The following is a 13,533-nucleotide window of genomic DNA, read 5'->3' as shown; positions in this document are numbered from 1 at the left end:
AGCTGAAGAAACAAACAGTAAACATTGCCATAAATAGTTTGCGTTAGAAATATTTTGAAAACAATTTTACATTAAGCACCAATTATAAATATGACACTGGGAAACCTGTCAATACTGATACTGAATTATCTTTGGAAATATTTTTTTTTTCCTGTTACATCATAAATAAAATGATTGTGAATCTAAAGGGCTTTATGGGCCAAAAAAACCTTTGTTTATCCTAATATATTGACATTCATAAAGCTAACCTGTCTTTACTTGTGTCAGATGTGAAAATAAATAGATATTAAACTGTCAGTCATGGAAATTACAAAGTCCAGAGAACATATCTCAGTCTCTCTGTGTTTGCTTTGATGGACACAGGTGTATAAGTGTTAGGAAATGCCATGGGGTCTCTTAGAAAATTAGATACTTTCCTGTAGCTTTGAATTTTCCACACAGCATGGAAGACATTCCCAGTTCCTCTGTTTGCCTGAAGTCTATATGCTTTAAAAAGATTTGGAGAATCTTCAATGTTCTTTTTTATACAATAAGTGAAATATTTCCAGTCTCTTGAGGGTTTTGTTCTGCTTCTTAGACTCCACGAAGCAAGAAAAAAAAAAAGGGGTCACTTCCTGCGGTTAACTACACAAACCACTGGCAGATACTAGTAATTTTTACAGTTTGTAAATTATTCACAAAACACTTCAAGCCACTCATCTGTCACTAACAAGAAAACATTAGCACTATTAAAAATTAATGGTCATTTGATCGTATCGTGTGAATGGAGAATGACATTGATGGATCCTCAAGAAAGGTATATTACTGTCTTGATGTGATAAACTATGTCTACCTTTCTTATGAGATTTCTTCTCAGTTTCATTTCAAAAAGTATCTGTCAAAGGATAACAAAAATGAAGATCTTTTATATCATTGCAATTTAAACACTTGATTAAATATTTGATGGGGAAATACATTTTAAGTGTATTGTTCCTTTAAAGGGACATTCAAATCTAAATATTATTTTCCATGAAATGTTTTATAATGAGTCATAAAAATAACAACACATTAAATACCTTAACCTTACTCTTCATAACAGGTTAAATGTGCTAGCTATTACGTGTTCAATATATAAATAATTATAGAGTATACAGGTTGCTATTAATATACAATAACCTTGAAACTTGGACTGTTTAGGAGATTACATTGTAAACATACATGCATTTTGTGACTGGCTGATGATGGCCACATGATACAGGGGACAGGAAATGTTTTTAAAATTTGTCAAAAAAATGTACTATTCATCTCAAATTCAGAATAAGTGCCCTATTTTTTCCCCAAGTGTGTCCGAATTTGTTATAGTTATTTTTCTTATACATTATTAATTTTAAAAAATGTGTAGCAAAAATACTTAACATCAGCTATGGCCAATTGGTGGCCCGTCAGCCAATTGCAGCCCTCTGCTTTCGTGTTTGTGTTTCCAGGAAAAAAGTGGAACTTAAAACGTGCAATTGGTGACTTTTGGTTGGTGGGCAAACACGGTGGTCAGAACTAAAAAGCCAAAGACAGGGGTGTCCAGAACACGGTCAAAACCATCGGTCCGTGCATACAAAAATAGTAGGGTTTAAGATGCTCTGATACAGGGATACTTGGAGTGCCGTAGCTTTGTGGCTGATCAGGCCGTGGTAAGTCAGAAAGAACAAATAGAAGCTGGCACTACTTGGTTAGACAAAAAATGTATAAAACAACCTTTATTATTACTATTAAAATAACAGCAGTGTATCCCAAACAGAGGGCAGACAAAGACAGTGGCAGTCTGACGCGTTTCGCGCCCCCTAGTGGAGCTTCCTCATAGACTAGTGTGTAAAGACAAAGACAAATGATTTATACCCTAAGACAAAATCAATTAACTCCTTCCATGCCAAAACTAAGTTAAAAACCAACAATGAGAGTGATATTAAAAACAACAATTGTGATTAAAATTTAGATTGAATTGGAACAGTATCTTAACACCTTAGGATGTATATAATTATTTTACCAAAATATATGAAAAGAATATATATATATTATAGTAAATAATTAACATATATGATACTCGCTAACAATACCTGGATTATTCTATCCTTAAGAAAGCCTTATAACATGGAGAAAGGAATACAAGATCTCAATATGGGATTCAGAAATCCGAATAGATTAATCCTTAAAAGACAATGTAATGTGATATGGGATTAAACAACTGTGTAATCAGCATAGAGTACATATTTTTTTGTGAAAAGGAATATGTAATACGTATTTTGTAAGATAAATAAAAATGAATACAGTGGTAAACACAATACAACACCCTACATTAGAAACGTCATATATAATATAACAAATCCATGATAATAATATTAATAATATGTGGGGCTCATGTACTTAATAGTTCCCATATTTTGCATTACCTTTTAGTTCTAATTATCTATAAAATAACTGATATCGAACTCCTTGTTCATGCCTAATGGTGACCTTGTTTTTAGTTTTAAGATCCAGAACAGTTCCCTCCTATCTAGTACTTTATTTTGGTCACCACCTCTTGTAGAAGTACATGCTAAATCTATCACCTGAACCGATAGTTTACCCTTGCTGGTAAAGTGTATGACATTAAAATGACTTGCTACTGTTGATTCCGTTACATAATTTTTAACGTCTCTGGCAAGTTCCCCTACTCTCTTTCTGAGGTCTCTGGAAGTTTGACCAACATATTGGCACTTGCAAAAATTGCAAGTAAGCAAATATACCACCCATTTGGTGCCACAATTGGCATAAAATGGAATATCAAACCTTTGGTTTGTAACACTTGATGAAAAAGAGTTACCTTTTAATACCATAGTGCATGTATTGAAGTTTTTACTGCCACATCTAAAATTGCAAGTGTGTTTGAGCCACATTGCTTCTTTAAAAGGGGCATGTCTGTGAACCATACTTGGTGATAATGATTGCGCTAGAGTTCTTGTTCTTTTTGGGACGAATTTTCACAAAAAAATATGTACTCTATGCTGATATGGGATTAATTAACTTTTTTTGAACATGGCATTTTCTGAATATGGAATTTTTCTGATTAAGGCATTTTTCATTACCCCATTACACAGTTGTTTAATCCCATATCACATTACGTTGTCTTTTAAGGATTAATCTATTCGGATTCCTGAATCCCATATTGAGATCTTGTATTCCTTTCTCCATGTTATAAGGCTTTCTTAAGGATAGAATAATCCAGGTATTGTTAGCGAGTATCATATATGTTAATTATTTACTATAATATATATATATTCTTTTCATATATTTTGGTAAAATAGTTATATACATCCTAAGGTGTTAAGATACTGTTCCAATGCAATCTAAATTTTAATCACAATTGTTGTTTTTAATATCACTCTCATTGTTGGTTTTTAACTTAGTTTTGGTATGGAAGGAGTTAATTTATTTTGTCTTAGGGTATAAATCATTTGGCTTTGTCTTTACACACTAGTCTATGAGGAAGCGCCACTAGGGGGCGCGAAACGCGTCAGACTGCCACTATCTTTGTCTGCCCTCTGTTTGGGATACACTACTGTTATTTTAATAGTAATAATAAAGGTTGTTTTATACATTTTTGTCTAACCAAGTAGTGCCAGTTTCCATTTGTTCTTTACAACTAAAATGCCCTCTGTTTATCTGATATACTGTATGTGTGTGTTTTTACACATATGTATACTGTACAATACACACAGTACTGGTGGTGCAGCATAGCAGGTTCTCCTTCAACTGTTCTTTTTTAGTACCAGAGACATTAGTAAAAAAAAAAAAAAAAATTTTAAAAGAAAAAGTTTTTTTTGTTTAAGCACAGAGGAACCTATCTTTCTCCCTCCTCTCACGTGGAGCCTTTTAGAAAGCTGTGTGTAGCTAGGAAAATTAAAAAAACAGACACTTAAAATAAATTACGAACAAAGAGAAAATATGTTTTATTACCTGTTGCACAGCAGTTTGCCTCCCCTCCTGCAGGGGCACCCTATAACAGCAGTTTATCTGCTTTATAGAAGCCCCAGTCTTGAAAATCGTCTATTATAACTTTTGTATGCATCAAGAATTATATATTAGGAAATATTACATTAAATGTTAAAGTCTTGTCAATGGGCACAACTATCTTTAGGGATTTTCCTTTGTATCTAAATATCTAAAAATGACCCTATCACAATCATATAGATTGTGCTAAGTAAAGAATTCATCTCAGGCATGTGCTGCTTCTTTTTCTATGATATTTCAATCTAATTGTGAAGCAATGTAACTAGAAGATTTTGAGTTCTTACTCTCTAATTGGGTAAACTCATGAAATGTTTTCAACAGGGCCGGCTCAACCATATGACCAAGTAGGTTCAATTGACCCAGATAGCACTTAACACAGGGCAGCACTTGAATTACTGAGTAAGTCACTGTTGGACCCAGAATATTCCTCTTCTCTGTCCCCGTGGGGGAAGGCTCAGGCTCCCAGCAGCATAATCTCATTATACATAGACATAGTACAGGTCAGAGGCGACATTCAACCTGGGACAAGTGCATCTATTGCCTAAATTCCTTTACAATTGTACATAAGCATTGGTTGGCATCAGGTAGGCAGGCTTAGCAAGGTCAACGGCCAGGCTAGTAGATTGATATGCTAATCAGTAATGTTACTACTGGAGGGTGTCATTGTATCCCCAGGCAGCACAATTTCTTGAGCCGGCCCTGGTTTTCATAATTGCTTTTGATGTGCATTGATGAGAGGAAAGTTTTGATGCAGGAGTGAGAGGAGAAAAACAGACAGCTAACTGATCCAATAGCAATGATGAGAGCATACAGCATTTTTTTTTTACTTAAATCAAAATTAAAATCAAAATTAATCTTTCATGGTTTGGCTACAGCATACAATATTAAACAACTTTCCAATTTACTTCTGTGATCTTATTTGCTTCATTTTCTTGTTACCCTTTGTTGAAAAGCATATCTAGGTATGCTCAGAAGCAGCAATGTGTCTATAACTAAAGGGATGTTAAACATTCTGTTTCATTGTTGTAATAAAAAAGCACTAAGCAGTGACTCTAACTTAATAGAAATCATTGCAATATGTATTATTCATCATTTTAAATTAATTCTACCTTTTTATTTCTTTCTTTTTTTACCTTTATTTGTGCAGTATCCGTTACTTCTTGTCACAGCCCTACAAGGAGGCTGTGGTCTCTACAGGAAAAGTATCTAGTAGACTTGTGCATGGCCGAAAAATTAGTTTCGGTTCGGTTCGGATCGATTCAGATGTTTTCGAATTTTGGATCGATTCGAATTCGGAAACATTTGAATGAATTCGTTTCGGATTTGTTTCGTATTCGAATAAATTCGGCTGGATTCAGTTCGTTTCGATTCGGAAATTGGGAATTTCGGTATGTGTTAGGTGGGATGTGCTGTGTATTAGACTAGTATTATGTACTGTATATTAGGTATAACCCATAGCAGAGTGATATAACCTAATATACTGTACAATACTAGTGTAATCCATGGCCATCCGAATGTAACGAATAAATCCGAACTAATTCGGATTTATTCGGTAGATTCAGTACTACCGTAATTCGGAAATTCAAATCGATCCGGATCTCCGAATTTAACAAATTCGGCCGAATTTCGATTCGGAACGAATCAAAACGCACATGTCTAGTATCTAGCCTGATGTTATAAAATAATGTCATAAGCTGGTTTAGTATTAAGTGAATAAACTAGATAAACAGGGAGTCAGATTTGCTCATGCTCAAATCAGTCAGAATGTAATCTAAGTTGCCAAAATGTCAGATTCTAATCACTCATTTTGGGCCAGATTATGAGTGGAGGGCTATTTATCGCACATATTACAAGTTGCGAGTACAAGCTCTAACCAGACACATGCAAAAAGCAGAACTTAGAATATCACGACCGTGTTAAAAGGACAGTCAACACCAGAATTTTTGTTGTTTAAAAAGATAGATAATCCCTTTATTAACCTTTCCCCAGTTTCGCACAACCAACACTATTATATTAATAAACTTTTTACCTTGTATCTAAGCCTCTGCAAACTGCCCCCTTATATCAGTTCTTTTGATAGACTTGCATTTTAGCCAGTCAGTGCTTACTCCTAGGTAACTTCACGTGTGTGAGCACACATGAACTAACACCCTCTAGTGGTGAAAAGCTGTCAACATGCATTCATATAAGAGGCAGCCTTCAAGGTCTGAGAAATTAGCATATGAGCCGACCTAGGTTTAGCTTTCAACTAAGAATATCAAGTGAACAAAGCAAAATTGGTGATAAAAGTAAACTGGAAATTTGTTTAAAATTACATGCCCTATTTGAATCATGAAAGTTTATTTTGGACTTGACTGTCCCTTTAACATATTCCACATAGACTTCAATGGAGCGAGAAAAGCAGGGAGAAAAAACAACACCCAACAAGTCACGCTAACCTGATTGCATTTTCTTAAGTGCGCTAACCCAATGTGACAATATGAATATTTCACATTCCAATGTTCTTCACATAGAAGAATATGTTCTATTTATTCATGAATACAAATTGCTACATATATCTGATGGTATTTTGGTACAATATATATATACTGTATATACCTATATATATATATATATATATATTGCAAATATGTTTCTGTTCAAAGATGTAATTCATCTATGTGCATTTAAAGCGACAGTAGACACCAATTTTTATATAACTGCATGTAATAGACACTATTATAAAGAAGAATATTCACAGATACTGATCTAAAAATCCAGTATAAAACCTTTTAAAAACTTACTTAGAAGCTTCCAGTTTAGCACTGTTGATGAGGTTAGGCTGGGACATGCAGTGAAAGGGGCTGGATAAACAAAAAGAGCAGACCCCCCTCCCCCTTCTCTGCATATGAAAAGACAAATAACATAAACAGGAGCAAACAGGAGTCTGTAAACGCACGTATACATCTGACACTGTGGGGCTTGGTTAGTAGTACACTGTTCATATAATAAAAAGCAAAACTATACATTTTTATTAAAACCACTACCATATGGGCTAAATAAATGGATCATCTACAAAACATTTATGCAAAGAACAATTTAGTGTACAATGTCCCTTTAAATTTTGAACCGAATGTCACTTTAATTACAGAGTATACCCTTGAACTACACAACAATGTAAAAAAAAGACATTCATTTTAAATATTTAGCTTAAAAGCTGTTTTTTTTGTTATGTAATGCTTAATTTCTAATATATCATGCATATATACAGCACAGGTTTTTGTATCCCTTTAAGCATGTAATCTTTACTCAAGCCAAACAATGGTAACACTATTTAAATGTTAGATTTTGTAAAGTACAAACCTAGACTGTGCATTTCAGTCTGATGTTGTTAGCGTCTGTTTGATGTGGTCTGCAAACCTGAAGTCACAACGCAAAATCCCCAAACTAAATACTATGAAAACCAAAGCTTGAATTTGGTCATTAATGCCCAAGATTAAATGGATAATTAGTGTTGTTTTACAGCTATACGGCATCTTCTCTGTGTGACGATCAGCAAGTATCCTGGCAACCTTCCTGTTTCGAGTAGCCTCCAGCAACCCCTCATTTCTTTAAACAATTCCTCGCCTGCTTAATTTATGCATACTTGCCATATGAAAGCAAGCTATATAAGCTTCTTTTCTATCTCTCCGCAGTCTGTTCAAACTCAGAATCCTCTGTTGGAGTCTGCCTTTATGATTCATTGACTTGTATTTCCTGTAGAGTTTACATCATGTCAGCTTTGCCCCATACCGTTATGCATCCATTTTTACTTGGGCCTAAAAATATAGGGTTTCCTATATTTTATGAGAATAGATATCTGCGTTCTAACTTCAAAACAAATAATTAGTAGTTAATTTTGTATCCAGAGATAATGACAAATTATAGAACATTTCTAAGTTAAATAAGAGAAATAGTTTCAAACTGTTTTAATGAACAGGTCAATAACTCATTTACTGAGAGTAAAAAACAAACAAACTTGGCAATTAAGAAGGAAAAGAAAGATGTTGCACTGTTTTTGTTAAATACATTAATTCATTACCTTAATGATAAAGCTTGATTTTTTTTTTTTTCCAACCTGTAAGATTATCAGACAGAAAATAAAAAAATGTTATGTTTAAGGTGAATTTAAGGGCTCCATGTACGAAGCAGCGAGATCTGCTCCTGAGCCCTTGAGGGGCAGGTTCGCATATGCGAGCCTGCTTCCCGCAATGTAAGAAGCATTAGACCGCTGCTTCTTACAATGATGGAGTGAAATTACCGAGAGTTTGCTCGCTCTCTGTGATTGACAGTCCCTTCAAGCGTGCGATTGGTCTCGCGAATGAAGGGGCAGGCATTACACACTCCGATGTGTGTGCAATGAATACGGGCCAGCGGATCAACAGATCTGCTGCCTATATGTAACGAAGGGGGCGGACAGCTTCCTAAGTTGAGAAGCTGCATGCCCGCCTCTTAATATATGGGGCCCTATGTGATGAGAGTGGGAAGTGACGTCACCGGATGGGGGCGGGGCTTAGGCCGTTTGTCTGTGTCGCAGTTACTAAGTGAGATCAATGCTACCAGATGTATATTTCCATGCTCTGCAATAAAATAGTGTTGTACCATCTTTGCTGTGTCCTGCATTTCATGACATGGTGTCAGAAGTTCTTGCCTGCGCTTCTGTTTCCTGATTGATTACAATGTCGAAGTTTACCCCACCTGAGCCTTTCGATTTCTCTCAGCCTGCAGCTTGGCCCACATGGCGTCAGCGGTTTCAGTGCTTCAGGATTTCTTCCAAGCTGGACAAGGAGAGTGGTGAAGTACAAGTTAATACTCTTTTATACTCTATGGGGAAAGATGTGGAGCCAGTGTTCAATGTCTTTACTTTCCAAGAAGGGGAAGAATTTGACTTTGAAATAGTTATGGATAAACTCAGTGCCCACTTTGTGCCCAAAAAGAAATGTGATTCATGACAAACGGGCTCAGCGTGTGGGAGAATCTGTGGTATCATTTGTGTGCAGCCTGTATGAACTAGCTGAATTCTGTGAGTTTGGTGTTGCTAAAGAGGAGCAAATCAGAGACAGAATAGTCATAGGAATTTCAGATGCTGAAGTCTCACTGAAGCTACAGTTAGAGTCTGATTTAAAATTAGGGCTATTAGGATGGCCCGCCAAAGTGAACTGGTGAAAAAGTAAAGTGCTAATCTATGGTCTGAGAGTATTGTGGATGAAGTGTAGCAGTTCAGGAGAGCTGCTAGTGAAAGGCACAGTGTGAGCGGTAGACCTAGGGCAACAGATAGGCCCAGAAGTGGATGGGCGTAGGATGCCCAATGCACACGGTGCAACTGTGCCCATGATCAGAGTGTCATATGCCCTGTTAAAGACAAAAGATGTAGAAAATGTAACAGGATGGGCCATTTTGAAGTGGTGTGTAAGGCTGAATATATTAAGGAGATGCAGGTGGATAGCGACCAGGAGGGTCAAGAAGTGTCCTTTGTAGGGTCTGTTGTTGAACAGCCGGGTTCAGAAGATGATTGGAGAGTTACTCTTACTGTAATGGGAGCCAAAGTTGCCTTTAAGATTGACACATGAGCAGACATCACTGTAATGTCTCTTGCAGCATTCATAAAACTGCCTCAACAGCCCCAGCTGGCAAAAGTCACAACAAAAGTCCATACTCCTGGTGGCCGCATTGATTGTGGGGGGAAATTTCTCGCCAGCTGCGAGTACAAGCAAAGGAAATTCACCATGTGGGTGCATGTGATTAGAGGTCAGTGTGTTAACAACTTATTGAGCAGAAAAGCAGCCTGTGGTTTGGGCCTAGTAGCCAGAGTGAATGAGATCTCAGAAGATATGTTTGGTGAATTGGGCCTACTGAATTGCAAACCAGTGCGTATATCACTTAAAGGTGACGCAGTCCCATACAGCATTACCACTCCCCATAGAATTCCGTTCCTGCTCATGCCTTAGGTGGAGAAGGAACTTCTGCGTATGAAGAATATGGGGGTTATTGAAGAGGTTGTTGAAGCAACTGACTGGCGTGCCCCCATTGTGCCTGTTGCGAAGAATAACGGGAAGGTACGCATATGCATAGACTTGAAAAGGCTGAATGAGGCGGTGAAGAGAGAGAGAGATATGTGCTGCCGACACTTGAAGACATAGCTCTGAAATTGGCTGTGGCGAAGTTCCTCTTTACATTGGATGCTTCTAGCGGCTTCTGGCAGATACCTCTAGATCCAAAGTGCCGCAAACTGACTACCTTCATTACACCGGTAGGTCGGTTTTGCTTCTGCAGACTCCCCTTCGGGATATCCTCTGCTCCTGAAATCTTTCAAAGAGAAATGAGTTCTCTCCTAAGAGACTCTCCTAAGAGACCATGTGGGCACGGCAGTCGTCATGGATGACATCTTAGTGTATGGGTCTACATTGGAGGAACATGATCAGCGATTGAGCTGTGTGCTGCAGACTATCAGAGAGTCCGGGCTGAAGCTAAATAAAAAGAAATGCCATTTTAGGAAAGCTGAGTTATGTTACTTTGGGCATATCATCAATGGAAATGGCATCAAGCCAGACCCAGAGAAAATTTGTGCTATTGAACAGATGAAAAGTCCTTCTGATGTACATGAGCTGAGACAAATATTGGGCCTTGTAAATTATGTGGGCAGGTTCCTTCCAGATTTATCCACAATACTATACCCTATCACAGAGTTGCTAAAGAAAGATGTTGCCTGGGTCTGGGGACCTTCACAGGAATAATCTTTTATGCAGGTCAAGTCCCTGCTGGGGTCAGCCCCAGTGTTGGGGTTCTACGACCCTTCCAAAAAGACTGTGGTTAGGGCTGATGCGAGCAGTTATGGGCTAGGGGCGGCCCTCCTGCGGTTGAATGAAACAACTACAGCCCATCGCCTACTGTTCCCGTACACTGATGGCTGCTGAGTCAAAATACGCCCAAATTGAGAAAGAGTGCCTGGCTGCAGTTTGAGCCTGTGAGAGCGCTTTCAGCGTTACCTAGTGGGTTTATAGAAATTTAGTTTGGAGACTGACCATAAAGTCCCCCTAATCAACTCCTATGACATTGACAAAACACCCCTAAGATGCCAGAGACTTCTAATGAGGCTGCTCAGGTTCAACATTCAGGCAGTGCATGTGCTGGGGAAACAACTGGTTGTGGCAGATACACTATCCAAGCTCCCACTGGCTGCTGCTGAAGAGTCTTCAACGGAATCAGATGTGAAAGTGTATGTAGATTCAGTTCTGGCCTCCAAATCCATTTCTTCAGGGCATGACATCAGGGAGCTGGATGGGTTGGTGCTGTTCCAGGACTGCATTGTTATTCCTGTTAGCATGCGGCAGGAGATGTTAAACAGGATTCACAATGGCCACTTAGGCATTACAAAGTGCAGAGAAAGGGCAGCTACGGCAGTATGGTGGCCTGGGATCAGTTCCAACATTGCAAGCCATGTGTCTAAGTGTGCCTTTTGCCGGGAACTCTGGCCTACTCAGAGAAGGGAGCCCTTGATTTCTACTCCGCTGCCTGCAGGCCTGTGGCAGAAAATAGCTGCTGATTTGTGCAAACCAAAAAAAATTAAAACATTTTTTATGAGGGCATTTGGGGCACTTTTAGAACATTAACCAGGGATATAGGGGTAGATTTATCATATGTTGAGCGGACATAATTCACTGTAGGGAATCATGTCGGCCCGACATTGCTAAATGCTGATAGCATACACTGTCGGCATTTATCATTTCACAAGCATTTCTGGTGAAATGTTTGTGCTATGTTGCCCCCTGCACATTCGCTGCCAATCGTCCACAACAGGGGGTGTCAATCATCACAATCGTATCAGATCGGGATGACAAGTTAAGGAGCAGTGGTTTTACGCTGCTTGATAAATCTACCCTCTGCTTGATAAATCTACCCCTGATCTCTGGTTAATTTTCTGAGCGCTAATTGTTACTGCAAGCTCGCAGTAGCAATAACCAGCCACATGTAACTTTGCTCATTTGCGGGCGCACAATAAATTAGCACTCCACTTATAATCTAGCCTAAAGTATATAACAGCAAAATCTAATTAAAGGGATAGAAAGGTCAAAAACTATGCTGGGATGCAATTAAATTTTGAATATAGGTACACATCCCCAAATCTCAAATTCCAAAATCCAGAATTATTCCATAATCCAGACTTTTTCAATAATATTTTTTTTTAAATGAAATTATTACAAATTACCATTTTTCCCCACCAGTAAGTCGCAGTCTTCTCTGCCTTCATATTTGGCTTGGATTTTGTGTTCTAATATGCAAATTATATTCTATATTAATTGAAAACTACAACTATTATCTTTCTTATTACAGCACTGAACTAGTTTTCTGATGGTACTATGTATACAAAAATATTAAAAATGATATGATTACCTTTATATTGCATGGATAGGTTGTATTATGATATGTAAATATTGCCTAAATGACAAAAGATATTGTTGTTTACACTTGGTCCCATCCCCTCTCCAAACTGTCCCATTTCACAGATGAAAATATACAAATTTTCAAAAAGCCATATTTTTCTGAAATCCAAACCTTTTCCAGTCCCAAATTATTTGGATAAAGGGTTATTTACTTGTACAAATATTTTTGCAATATACGTCCATTAGCAAAGAAAATGATTTAACTTTTTACCTTCCTATCGTTTTAAAAAAATGAAAAAAGGGGAAAAAATATATAATAAAACAGATATCTCAGGTTTTTCAAGTGTGTATTCAATTAAAAGATATATAGCTAAAGTCAAAGTAAATCATGACAGCTAATTAATTCTATATTAATGTTGGCTGCCTAATATATCTGAACATAGTTTTTTCATATATTCTTTAAAATCAATCAATAATATGTGCAGTACAATTAATATTTTTATATCATTTTGAAAGATTTTCTAATTTAACCCCTTAACGACTGAGGACGTGCAGGGTACGTCCTCAGAAAAAAGGCAGTTAATGCCTGAGAACGTACCCTGCACGTCCTCAGTGTGGAAAGCAGCTGGAAGCGATCCTGCTCGCTTCCAGCTGCTTTCCGGTTATTGCAGTGATGCCTCGATATGGAGGCATCCTGCAATAACCTTTTTAAGTAATCCGGTGCAGAGAGAGCCACTCTGTGGCCCTCTCTGCACCGGAGATCGGTGGCTACCTGCGTTGGTGGGTGGGAGCCGGACCGGGAGGCGGGTGGCGGCCATCGATGGCCCTGTGGAAGTGAAGGGGGGCGGGATCGTGGGCGGGGGTGGCTGGGGGCGCGCACGGGCGCGCGCGCGTGCACGGGAGGGTGGGGGCGGGCGCGTGCACGGGGAGGGAGCGGGTGGGAACCGCTACACTGCAGAAAATGTGCAAATAAAAAAGATTTAAAAAATCGAAAAATAAAATAATCAGCAAAGTGGTGGGGGTTTGTCTGTGGGTGGGGGGGGGGGGGAAGCTACACTACAGAAAAAAAAAAAACAAAGAGAAAAAAAAACACTTTTTATTGTAAACTGGGTAC

The sequence above is a fragment of the Bombina bombina genome, chromosome 10, assembly GCF_027579735.1.
Source record: "Bombina bombina isolate aBomBom1 chromosome 10, aBomBom1.pri, whole genome shotgun sequence".
Taxonomy (NCBI): Eukaryota; Metazoa; Chordata; class Amphibia; order Anura; family Bombinatoridae; genus Bombina; species Bombina bombina.
Note: the sequence above shows the minus strand (reverse complement) of the source record.